Below are 12,381 nucleotides of genomic sequence, written 5' to 3'. Positions count from 1 at the left end.
ACACTTGCCAGGAAATGTCCTCCCTTGCATTTTTCTCATGATACTTTTAGTACTTCACTCTTCTGTTTCTTCCCTTTTCTCATGCCAAATCTTCCCATCTCCCTTGCAAGCTCCTGAAACATTATCCATTCAACATTGATGCACTTTGCCACTGCTCCTCTTGGCGTCTTGTCCACGAACTGATTCTAAAACATAACATAGCTGCAATTACAGTATTCATGCCAAAGACAGTCATTGATATATCTTTGGGTTTAGCTTTCTACAAGCTATTGGCACACAGGTGAGTAACATTTTTTTCCTACAGAGAACACAAAAATAGTTATGCTGGGTTTTAAAGTTACATCAGTATTTTTAATGTTTTATTGAATATCTGTGATATAGACCATTACAAATCTATTCATAATTTGCTTACAGTCATACAACGATCCAACTTCCATCCTTCCTCTAGTGTACATTTCCCAAAACCAATATTCCTGGTTCCCTAAAACCATCCCCCAACAAACTACCCCCACCCCCAGCCTGTCTCTATGGCAGGATCTTTAATTCTTTCTCTTTGTCTCCTTTTTATTTTGTGCATTAAGGGTCTCATAAAGGTACTAAGAGGTCATCATGTTTGTTCAAGGAATTTAGCATTTTTATCAGGAAGGTAAGCCTGGAGTAGCTTTGAGGTATGGAAATGACTGCTGAGGCTTCCATAAGTACAGGGAAGTGGGTGTGGGATGCCCATCCTGCCCAGAGAAAGCCTGGAGATTTCAGTCACAAAACACACATATCCGAATTTTCAGCTGTTATGTTTCAGTGAGAGCCATCCTGAGACGGTGGAAACCAGAGGAGGGCATGGTGGCGATTTTGTATTGTGGGAGAAAGTGGCTGCACTGGGTTCTGGTTGGGTGGGCACCAAACTAAACTGCTTCCCTCCGATTTACCCTAGTGTCTTCAGCCTTTTGCAGTTCCAAGGTTAACTGTGGCTGTTGATATCTTCGAGATTTGTCTATGGGTCTCTGAAACAAGACCAATCCATTAGTTTGTATAGCTGAGCCAGGGGTGGGTTTGTGAACATGGCTCCCACATATCTTTCGGGAGTTTAATTTCTCGGGAAACGTAGTCCTGAGTTGTTGGGAGCCAGCCAGAGGCACAGTGGCCATTTGAGGTTATCAGGAAGCATGAAGACACCATCAGACTATTGATGCACTCACCTGAGGGTACAGGTTGACTTCCTGCAGGCACTGCACAACCAGACTAACAAATATTCATTGAATGAATGAACGAATAATCAACATTTTCAAAATGTGTCTCTTTATTGCATTTTAGAAGGGTAACTTCTAACAGGAAAACAATCTTCATGGTATAATCAAGACCTACGATTTATTTTTAATATATTTAATAAAAGCTACACATTTTGGAAATTTATACAAAGAAATTCTTTTAAATTATCTGTCTTCATAATTTACTTGTAAATTACTAAGATATCACTGTTTCTTCCACCGTTCTTAGCATAGAAATTTACAGACAGAATGTGCTAAGTAAAAATTCATTTTGGCTCTTCTTTTCAATGTAGTACTGGAAGTACTTGGAAGAGAAAATAGATAAGAAAAAGATATTAAGGGTTATTCATGTATGAAAGGTAGAAATAATCTCTCACTATTCACAGAAGATATCATACAATATTTAGAGAATACTAAAATCTCTGCGAAAAAACTCCTAGAGGCAATAGACTTTTATAGTAAAAGTGCAGGCTATAAACTCAATACCGAAAAGTCTATGGATATTTTATATGCAAATAATGAGAGAGAAGAAAGTGACATGAAAAAGCAATCCCATTCATAATCGTGCCTCAGAAAATCAAGAACCTTGGAATCAGCTTAACTAAGGAGGTAAAGGACCTATACAATAGGAAATTAAAAAGGACACGAGGAAATGGAAACATATATACTACTTATGGAATGGGAGAATTAACATTGTCAAAATGGCAATTCTCCCAGAAGCATTGTAAAAATTCAACTTGATCCCTATAAAGATACCCATGACATTCTTCAAAGAAATTGATCAAGCACTCCTGAAATTCACATGGAACAATAAACGCACACGAATAGCTAAAGCAATTCTTGGGGGAAAGACGATGGAGGCATCACCTTCCCCAACCTCAAACTCTACTGCAAACTATAATAATGAGAACAGCATGGGACTGAAACAAAGGCTCAGCTGCAGACCAATGGAAAAGGATTGAATATACTGACACACACCCTCAAATATATAATCATCTAATCTTTGATAAGGGAGCAAGAAACGTGAAGTGGTTTAAGAGAGTCCTTCTAAACAAACGGTGCAGAAAAAAGTGTACAGCTGCATGCAAAAAAAAAATAGCTCAGACCTCTACCTAACACCATGCACAAAAGTCAGATAAAAATAGGTCAATGTTCTCAACATCACACCAGAATCCCTCAGGTACAGTGATGACAAGGTTGGCAAATCCCTCCACAACATTGAAGCTAAAGGTATCTTCAAATATAACACGCCACTTGCCAAGCAACTGGAAGCAGAGATAAACAAAGGGAACTATCTTAAATTAAGCAGCTTCTGTACCTCAAAAGAAACTGACCAGAAACAAAGACTCCACCATGCGGGCAAGATACTCGCAGAAGCCTACCAGGTTCTCTGAGAGTGAGAACTGGACAATCAGAGTTGCTGTCTTCTAAATAAGATCCAGTCTCTGGATGTTGGCTATTGAGGGAATTACATGGATCCAGGGGTAGTTCGTGGTTGTAACACTTAATTACTAGAAGATGGGGGATCTGGAAGGAGCGGGCACATTCTTGATCTGAGCAGCCATGGAGATCTCATGCCCTGGTTCCGCACATTTGGGTTCCTCTTCCAGTTCCTTCATGCATGAGGCTCCTTCAAGCTTGGGAAGAGTGGTCTCTAAGCGTACCTATGGCTGGTTGCAGAGGTCTTCAGCTGCCGGGTCTATGCTCAGGGCGGTGAGGGAATCTCACCCCGCCATCTCCAAAGGGCCCCAGTGAGGAAAGCCAGGTGCGAGGTCAGGAGACTGTTGTTTTAGACATATTTGGAATTAATTTTAGATCGAAAAGTACGCATCATTGAAAATACTTATGTGCTTAGTAATAAATTACTACAAACTTGTTCAATCACGTCAGAGAGCCCACTCTGCTCAGAGAACTAAATTTTTAATTACAGATCTGTTTTTCCCATGTGTCATGACTGAGAATCACTATCAGTAGATATGAAACTCACTATACACAAAGATGCACACAGGTTACTATGAGTCATCTATGTTGTTAATATCAGTTGGCCATTAAACTTCACTGAGACCCTTTGTTCTGTCCTTTATAGGAGCCACATGAGTCTCACCTTCCGTTCAAGTTGAACTTGTAATAAGGTGGAATGAAATCATCAATATGCTTCTCACCTCATCCTTCAGGAGAAAAATCCTACATACATTCAAGGTGGTCAAAGTGCAGACAACACCATCCACCTTTTCTGGAGATGTACACGAGACTGAGGTGAGAAAAGCAAAAGGCTCCAGTTTAATGGTCTTAATGAAGGTTTCAGGGAACGACATTAAACAAACTCATATCCCATCTTCCAAAAGAATTATTTTGTAAAACTGATGCCTAGGGTATGGTAAAAGATAATATGGTAAAAACCATATTTTTCTTTCTGGGACATTAAATTTCTAAATCTATTTATTCATGCTGCTTTGAAATACATTCCTTGATTAGGAATCATTGTCTGCCATAGGAGTGAGGAAGGACAACACTCAAAGTAATAAGAAGAGAAAAATATGGAAAAATTAACTCCTACTAAGTTTAACACATATACTAAAATTGAAATGATAAAATGATGAGCATGGTCCTTGCACAGAGATGATATGCAAACTTGTAAAGCATTCCATATTTTTGTTGCAAGAAGAATGAACAGGTCTACTTTAAGCTAAGACAATCCCAACAAGTACAAAAATTCTACATAAAGAGAGCACAAATCCCAATCACAAAAGTCTCTCTCAATGTCAATGGACTAAATGTGCCAATTCAGAGGCACAGAATGGGAAGATGAATTAGAAAACTGAAACCAACATTCATTCTGCTGCCTGCAGGAAACACATCTGAACAATCAAAGCACCCATGGGCTAAAGGTAAAAGTCTGGGAAACAAGTTTTCAAGAAAATATCACCTCCACAAAGCTGGAGTGGCCATACTAATATCAGACCACATGGACTTCAGGCTAAAGGTTATCAGAGACAGTGAAAGTCATTTCTTTGTGGTCATGGGATATGTACATCAGAAAGAACTCACCCTCCTCAATGTATATGATCCTAATGACAGACCAGCAAAATACTTAAAAACAACTTCTAATTGACTTATAGAAAAACATTGATAGCAACACAATACTAGAAGGAGATTTCAACACTTTTTTGTCACGTCTCCATAGATCAAACAGACTGAAGCTCAGCAAGGAAATATTTTCTTTAAGGGAAGTAATGAACAACCATTGGCTTAGAGAAGATATCAAAGAGGAAATAAAAAGTTTCCAGAAACAAATGAGAATGAGGACACAAGCTACCATAACTTGTGGGACACAGAAAAAGCAGTGTTAAGAGGAAAGATTATAGCTCTGCCAGAATTCATCAGGAAGAAAGAAAGGGCCTACATGAATAAATTAGAGCTCAAGATTTTGGAAAATGACCAACAAAAGTAGTCCAAACTAGGCTGGAGGGAGGAAATAATAAAACTTGTACCAGACATCAATGAGCTAGAATCCCAAAATAGAATCCAAAAGACCAATAAAAGAAAAAGCTGATTCATTGAGAAAATAAATAAGATCAATAAACCATGAGAAGCCTCTCAAAGAAACAAAGAGAAAGAATTCTAATAAATCGAATCAGAAATGCAAAGTGGGGTGTCCTAATAGAAAGTACAGAAATCCATAGGATCATCAGAGATTATTTTGAGAATCTTTGCAGCAGGAAATGAGAGAATCTTGAAAAAATTGATAAATTATTGGATTCCAAGATGATTTGGAATACTTGAACCTATCACTACCAAGGAAATTGAAATGATGGTCAAAAGTATCCCTGCAAACAGAATCCATGGCCCAGATGGATTCAATAGTGAACTGTTTCAAACCTTTAAAATGGAACTGCTTCCAACATTTTTAAGATTTTCCAGGAAATTGAAGAAACAGAAATACTCCCAAATAGCTTCTATGAGGCAATGATCACCCTAATACTCAAATCGATAGAGACACCACAAAAATAGAAAATTACAGACCTATTTCCTTGATGAATACAGATAAAAAGATTTTCAAGAAAATACCAGCAAAGAGAATCCAGAAACTCAACAAAAGATCACACACTATGACCAAGTAGGTTTAGCTTGGGGATGCAAGGATGGCTTAACATTCTCTAGTCAATCAACAGAATACACCATCTCAATAAAATAAAGATAAAAGTCATATGATCATATCAATAGATGTAGATAAAGCATTTGATAAGATCCAGCACCCATTCATGATGAAAAACTCGCAACAAAATTGGAGTTGAAAGTACTTTCCTCAATCTAGTCAAAGCAAATTACCACAAACCCACAGCAAGCATTATTCTCAAGGGGGAAAAACCAAAGTCTTGGAGCAGAAATCAATGAACTAGAATCCCAGAATACAATCAGGCACAAAACAAGCTACCCACTCTCACCACTCCTATTCAACATAGTACTTAAAGTACTTGCCATAAGATTTCGGTAAAAAAAAAGATATCAAGGGCACCCATATAAAAAAGGAAGAACACAAGATTTTACTATTTGGAGATGACATGATACTATACTTATAAAATCCCAAAGAATCTACAAAAAAGCTCCTGGGAACAATAGATTTGTTTAGTAAAGTAGCATATTACAAAATCAATATCTGGTACTACATGGCTTTCCCATATATTAATAATGAAAGAGAAAAAAGAGATAGAGAAAAACAATCCCATTCAAAATAATACCTCAGAAAATAGAGTATAATAGAATCAACTAAAATGGTTAAGGAACTATACCAAAAAAAAAAAAACCTTCAAAACACTACTTCACGAAATAAGAGAGTATATGAGGAAGTGGAATCACATCCCATGCTTATGAATTGAGAGGTTTAACACTGTCAAAATGGCAATACACCCCAAAGCTCTATAAAGATTTAATGCACTTTCTATAAGGATACCCATAACATTTTTCAAAGAAATAGATTAAACACTCTTAAAACTCATACAAAACCATAAACTCCCATGAAGAGCTAAAGCAATCTTTGGTAAAAAGAAGAAGGGAACACCTTCCCCAACTTCAAACCCTACTACAAAGTTTTAGTAATCAAAATACCATGATATTCAGATAAAGACAGGCCTCAGATCAATGGAATATAGTCAAATATCCTGACGCTGGCCCTCAGATTATTATTACCTAATCTTTCTTAAAGGCTCAAGAAGTATGAAGTTGAGCTAGTAAGTATTTTCAGCAACTGGTGCTGGGAAAACTGGACAGCAATATGCAAAAAAATGAACTCAGACCGCTTTATAGTGCCAGGCACAAAGTCAGATCAAATGTATTAAAGACCTCACTATCATACCTGAATTCTTAAGATATATGGAGGAAAATGTGGGAAGATCCCTTCATGACATTAAAGCTGAGGGAAACTTCTAGAATGAAACACAACTGACCAAGGAAGAGGAAGTGAAGATAAACAAATGAGACTACATTAAACTAAGAAGTTTCTGCAACTCAGAAAAAATGGTGACCATGATCGAAAGACAGCCCATGTAATGGGGAAAAATTATTTATACAATACCCATACAATTAACCTCAAAATTCTGACTCCTGTATCATTAACAACACTAAATAGTTCCCGTGAATTTTATTCTTCTTCACATATATTTACTTTAAAATATTTTAGATTTACTTTTAAACCACAGGTAAAAAGGAAAAATTATAAGTTTTTTTAAAAATAAAAAATAACCCCTATACATAGCCAGGTGTGACCCAAAAAACAACAAAGCAAGCAAGCAAGAAAGAAAGAAAAAAATTAAAAATTAAAAAATAATGCCGTTTGCAATGCTAAGGATCAATCCCAGATCATCATTCTTTGCGTTTTTGGGTCACACGTGGCGATGCACCGTGGTTACTCCTGGCTCTGCACTCAGGAATTACTCCTCACGGTGCTTGGGGGGACCATACAGGATGCTGGGAATCTAACCTGGGTAGGCCGTGTGCAAGGCAAATGCCCTACCTGCTGTACTATAGCTCCAGCTCCCCCCTCCCCATAATTGATCATCTTGAGGGCCTCAGATTTTTACCTTCCATTTGGAAACTTCATCTTTACATTGACACAGTAAATTGAAACCACAAAACCATTGAATGGCATGTTATAATGGTAGCAGCCATGAGCAAACATTGATAACCCATAAGTTGGCTTGAATGAATTCTGTCTCAGAGGCTTCACTTCTGAGGATACCTGTCACTACCTCCTTTCTGTTACGTATCCCAGGATCAGAACCTACATCAGGCCAGCAGTAGAAATTTTCCACCCAAAAGCTAGCCTTCCACTGGGATCAGTATCCTTGATCCATCTAACTTGAAATTTTTCATTCATGACTTGTTGACCTTGTTTCAGGCGGAGGCATCCAGAGCATAAACTCAGCTTTCCCGTTGTTTCCACAGGAAACCCAAATACCTAAGAATGTTATCATTTCTGACGCCACTGTTAAAGATTTTTTTGGAATCCCACGGTAAGATACTATCATTCGTGTTATACTATTACTGTTCTCTATAGTTCGGATCTCCCCAAAGAACTCTCTACCCTCCTCACTCCAAGTGCAGACTCCAGTGTATCATGATCCTGAACGTACTTATAATAGTTTCACTCAGATTCTCCCCTAAAGTGCACAAGTGAAGTTCATACCAATCCAAGTTCTTATTCCTAAACTACCAGAGTGGGCTTGTTCCTCAAGCTTGTGTTCTCCCTTGAAGAAATACCGTGCTTCCTTTCTCTATGTCTCTCTTTGCTTGTTTTGTTAAATGACTGTTCTCGCTTGAACATATATTCCATTCCACCCTACAACTGTTTCACAAGTTTCTAAGGGCTTTTCAATAAAATATATTTTGTTTCACTAAACTAAAACTTTTAAAACCCCAGAGCATTATTAAAACCAATATTTGTATCTTTTAAACCACAATTTTGAAAATGAAAGGTGGAAAAGCAATGGAATACTACTCAGTTGTATGAAGTGAACTCTTCTTATTATTTGTATATAAAATGTATAACATGAGGAAATTATGTTTAGTGACAAAAACCTGGCAGAGAAAGATAGGCATCCTACAAATTCAGGCATATGTGGAATATGGAGAAAACAAATTAAAAGAATTAAATGAGACAGACAAATGTCTAAAACATTATTTATATTCTATGATTTATAATTCAATTAACAATGGTTTCTCATACACATAATTCCAACATGACACTCCGCATTCTCTCAAAGAACAAACCCTCCCTCTCACCCAATCCCCCAGAATCCCTCCCTCCTAATCCCCTGACCTAATTGTGTGGATCAGTTCTCCCCTTGCATTGCTCTTGAACCTTTGTTGCTACCTTGCTGTGTGTCTTTACATCCCACATATGAGAAAGATCTCTCTGTATCTGCTCCTTTCCTTAAGGCTAACTTTACATGCATGATATCCTCTAGTTTCATCCAATGTTGAAAATTACATAATTTTGATCTTTTCAAAGCAATAAAAACAAACTTTAGAACTATGAGACTATTTACTTACCAGATGGAAAGGTGTTATCAAAGTGGAAAAACTGAACAATGGTGAATGACAGAGTAGGCCTTTCAGTAGTGAGTGTAATATGATACATGCTAGTTGATTCTGCATAATCTTAAAATTTATGAAATTCTATAATGTAATTCTATAAGGTAATTTTAAATAATCAAAAAAGTATTTAAATAATTTACATTTATCTATGATTATGACGTATCTTTTGTGTCAAACTATCAGAAATAAAAAGAATGTTAGATAGAGATATGGTGTATCACTATACTTTTAAACAAGAGAAGCGCTAAAAATTTCTGTGTCTTGATGAACTCTCATATAAATTGACTCCAAAATCAAATTAATATACTCAAGGAAAAATAAAAGTCAACCAATTTAATCTTTTGCCTTCACTCAGGTTCCCATCTGCTGATCTCTGGCTGACGAAACAATTTTTATTTTATTTTATTTTTTTAAAATTTTTATTAGTGAAACACCATGATGTACAGTTGTACATTTACAAATTTTTGTGCTTGGGTTTTGATTATACAATGATCACATGCCCATTCTTCCGCCAGTGCCCATTTTCCACCACCATGTATTCCAGTATCCCTCCCACACAGATCACCCCCATCCCACCCTGCCTCTGTGGCAGGGCATTCCCTTTTGTTCTCTCTCTCCTTTTGGGTGTTGGGGTCTGCAAAAGAGGCATTAAATTGTAATCATGTTCAGTCCATAGTCAGAATTTTTATTTTCAAAGAATTTTTGGCAGAGGTTTGGCATTCTTTGCTAGCAACCAACTCATTTTCTTCTGCATTTTTTTTTCTAGAAATATATACTTATACTAAGACTGATTAGTCATGGCACCAAATTGACAAATGTCCCTGTTTTTACTTCAGTTCTGTTTCCTAATTATCACAAATTATTAGCAGTGGATAGAAAATAACTAGCCCAAAATTCGTGGGGGAAATGGAAATGTTTATGCTTTCCATAGTTTGGAAAATCCCTGTCACTAGTATAATGACATACATCTAAATTTGTAATCAAAATGATTAAGAAGAGGTAAACCCTGACTGCCACTTCAAGAAAGAACGGGCCTTCAGCAAATAACCTTGGTTTCAGAAGGATGGCTCTGGCTTGGATGGGGGGCAAACATGAGAACTGTGAGCTACCGGCAGTTAACACATGCTCTGAGGCTATGTGGTGACACTGCTGAGAAATGTCGAGAGCCCTGATTAGGTAGGGTCATGGGGGAGAATGGAATGATGACAAGAAAACAGAGCAACAGGACAAGATGATAGATTCCTTTGTATAAAAGTTTTCATCTCTAATGTATTAATCTGTGAAAAAGAGAACCAACTTCTTATCATTCTTCCTGGCAATATATTATCCTTACATATTACTTCAGGAAAAAAACGCTTCCCTTGATAGTTATTATAGCCTGAATATCTGTGAGGTCTTTGAAGTCTTTCTATGTATACAGTGCTGATGACTGAAACCAATCTCACTATTTAAGTATCTAAACTGCAATGTTCTCACCATTTAACTCTCTAAACTCTGATGGCTCCAAATCTTCTAAGATCAGCTTTCATCTCTTCCATGATATCCAGGCTTCTCTTCCCAACTGTCAACTCTCCCTTTCTTTCTCCCTCTCTCTACCAACTATGGTCTCTCTGCCAAAATTTGCCAAGGCAAGTCTTCTTGAAATATAGACATAAGTTGACTTCTCCTTTTTTTTAAATTTAGGCAATTTTGATTTTCAAAGTCATTTATATTGGAGATTTGTCATACAATATTCCAATTCTAATCACACCACCAGTGTCTTTATCCCTCCACCAACAAATTACCCATTTCTTCCTGCATTCCCACCGATTTCCTTGACAAACACATTTTGAATTTTTACTATTGTACTTTGGATTCCATACTTACAGTAGTGTTGGCATTGGTGGTTAAGACATACACCTCAACTTTTTCATGCTGGCCTTCCTGGATCAATGCCCACTGACACAATTTAGGGGAAATATATGAGAACAAATCATTAAGCTCCAAAGTTTTCAAATAATCTTTAAACAATTCTAATCGAAAAGAAAATAGTGAGAACTGGAGGAGACAACCTCTTGTCAGCCTGCAAAGTCTTTTCAGTTTTCCACATTACAACAGAAGAAATCAGTGAAGGAGGTCTGTCATCACGCAACTTAGGTGACCCTGCTGAGGTGTGGTCAACAGGGTGTTTTGTGCTCTTCTCTCCTTCCACCAGAAGTCCCAACCCTATGATTTTTGTCTCTTCAGTCCGCATAAAATGAAAAAGTTTTACCACACAGACATCCATGCAATGAGCCCAGCCAAAGTGATAAAAATAAATTTCAGCAAATTCATAGGTTAGTCATGATGGTAGAATCTAAATATCATGTTTTTGTATTGAATCTGGAGGAGATACATATTACAAACCTTTTCATGATTCAGTTTCAATCATAGGATATTTTAACACCTAACCTCCACTAGTATACTGTTCCATTGCTAATGTCCCCAGTTTCTCTCCCACCACTCCCTCTCCCAACCCCAAACCCCACCTGACAGCCTGCTGTCTCTACACTATGGCAGGCACCTCTCTCTCTCTCTCTCTCTCTCTCTCTCTCTCTCTCTCTCTCTCTTTCTCTCTCTCTCTCACACACACACATCCTTTGGGCATTGTGGATTGTAATACAGAGAGTGAGAGGTTCTCACATTTATTCCTTTACCTACTTTCAGGACTCAGTTCTCACCCAGAGTAATCACTTCCAACTATCATTGTCGGAGTGGTCCCTTCTTTATTCCAAATGCTCGCCTTCAGCACTTGTGGCAAGCGTCCAACCATTGACCAATTCTCCTGGCCTGTGTTTCTGCTATCCTTGGGTATTAGTCTCATTTTCTGGTTTTTTATATCCAAAAAATGGTGTAGTCCAATCAGTATACCCCTTTCCTTCTGACTGATTTCATTGAGCATGATATTCTTCCCTGTTCATCCATTTATAAGCAAATTTCATGATGTCAGTTTCCTGCCAACTGTGTAGTATTCAATTGTGTAGGTATACCATAGTTTCTTCTGGCTATTGTGAATGGTACTGCAGATGGTATTTCTGTTGTAAATATCATGTTTAATGTAAATTACATAGGAAAATACTTCCCACGTTCCAAACATACAGAATCCACTCACTAATAGAACATTTTTAAATTTTTTTTAAAAATATAATTTATTATGATGCTTTCTAAAAAACGGAAGCTATTAACAAAAACTCAGGGAAAGCATATTCTATAAATGCCAAAAATAATAACCTTAAGAAAGGACAACAGCTACGTGTTCTTGCTCCTCAAAAATCCATGTGTTTCTTGATATATTGTCAATATCTTTCTATAGCCTTCAAATTCTTCAACTTAATTTCTAAACACTATTTAAAGTTATATTAATTTAATAGGTGTAATCAGCTTTATAGAATATTTATTTGATTCTTTCATATTTTACATAAACAACGTTTGAATTAACCATAGCACTGTAGTACTGTCCTCCCATTGTCCACTGATTTGCTCGAGCAGGCACCAGAAACGTCCC

The 12,381-nt window shown here is 37.1% G+C and overlaps 1 pseudogene; it reads left to right on the top strand.

Annotated features, from left to right (window-relative positions):
- The first annotated feature begins 3,825 nt into the window (after positions 1-3,825).
- Positions 3,826-3,919, top strand: LOC130033827 (uncharacterized; annotated as a pseudogene).
- Positions 3,920-12,381: the final 8,462 nt, after the last annotated feature.

Source organism: Sorex fumeus, unplaced genomic scaffold (assembly GCF_029834395.1).
Source record: "Sorex fumeus unplaced genomic scaffold, SorFum_2.1 ptg000054l, whole genome shotgun sequence".
Lineage (NCBI taxonomy): Eukaryota > Metazoa > Chordata > Mammalia > Eulipotyphla > Soricidae > Sorex > Sorex fumeus.
Note: the sequence above shows the minus strand (reverse complement) of the source record. Positions and strands in the feature narration are given on the sequence as shown.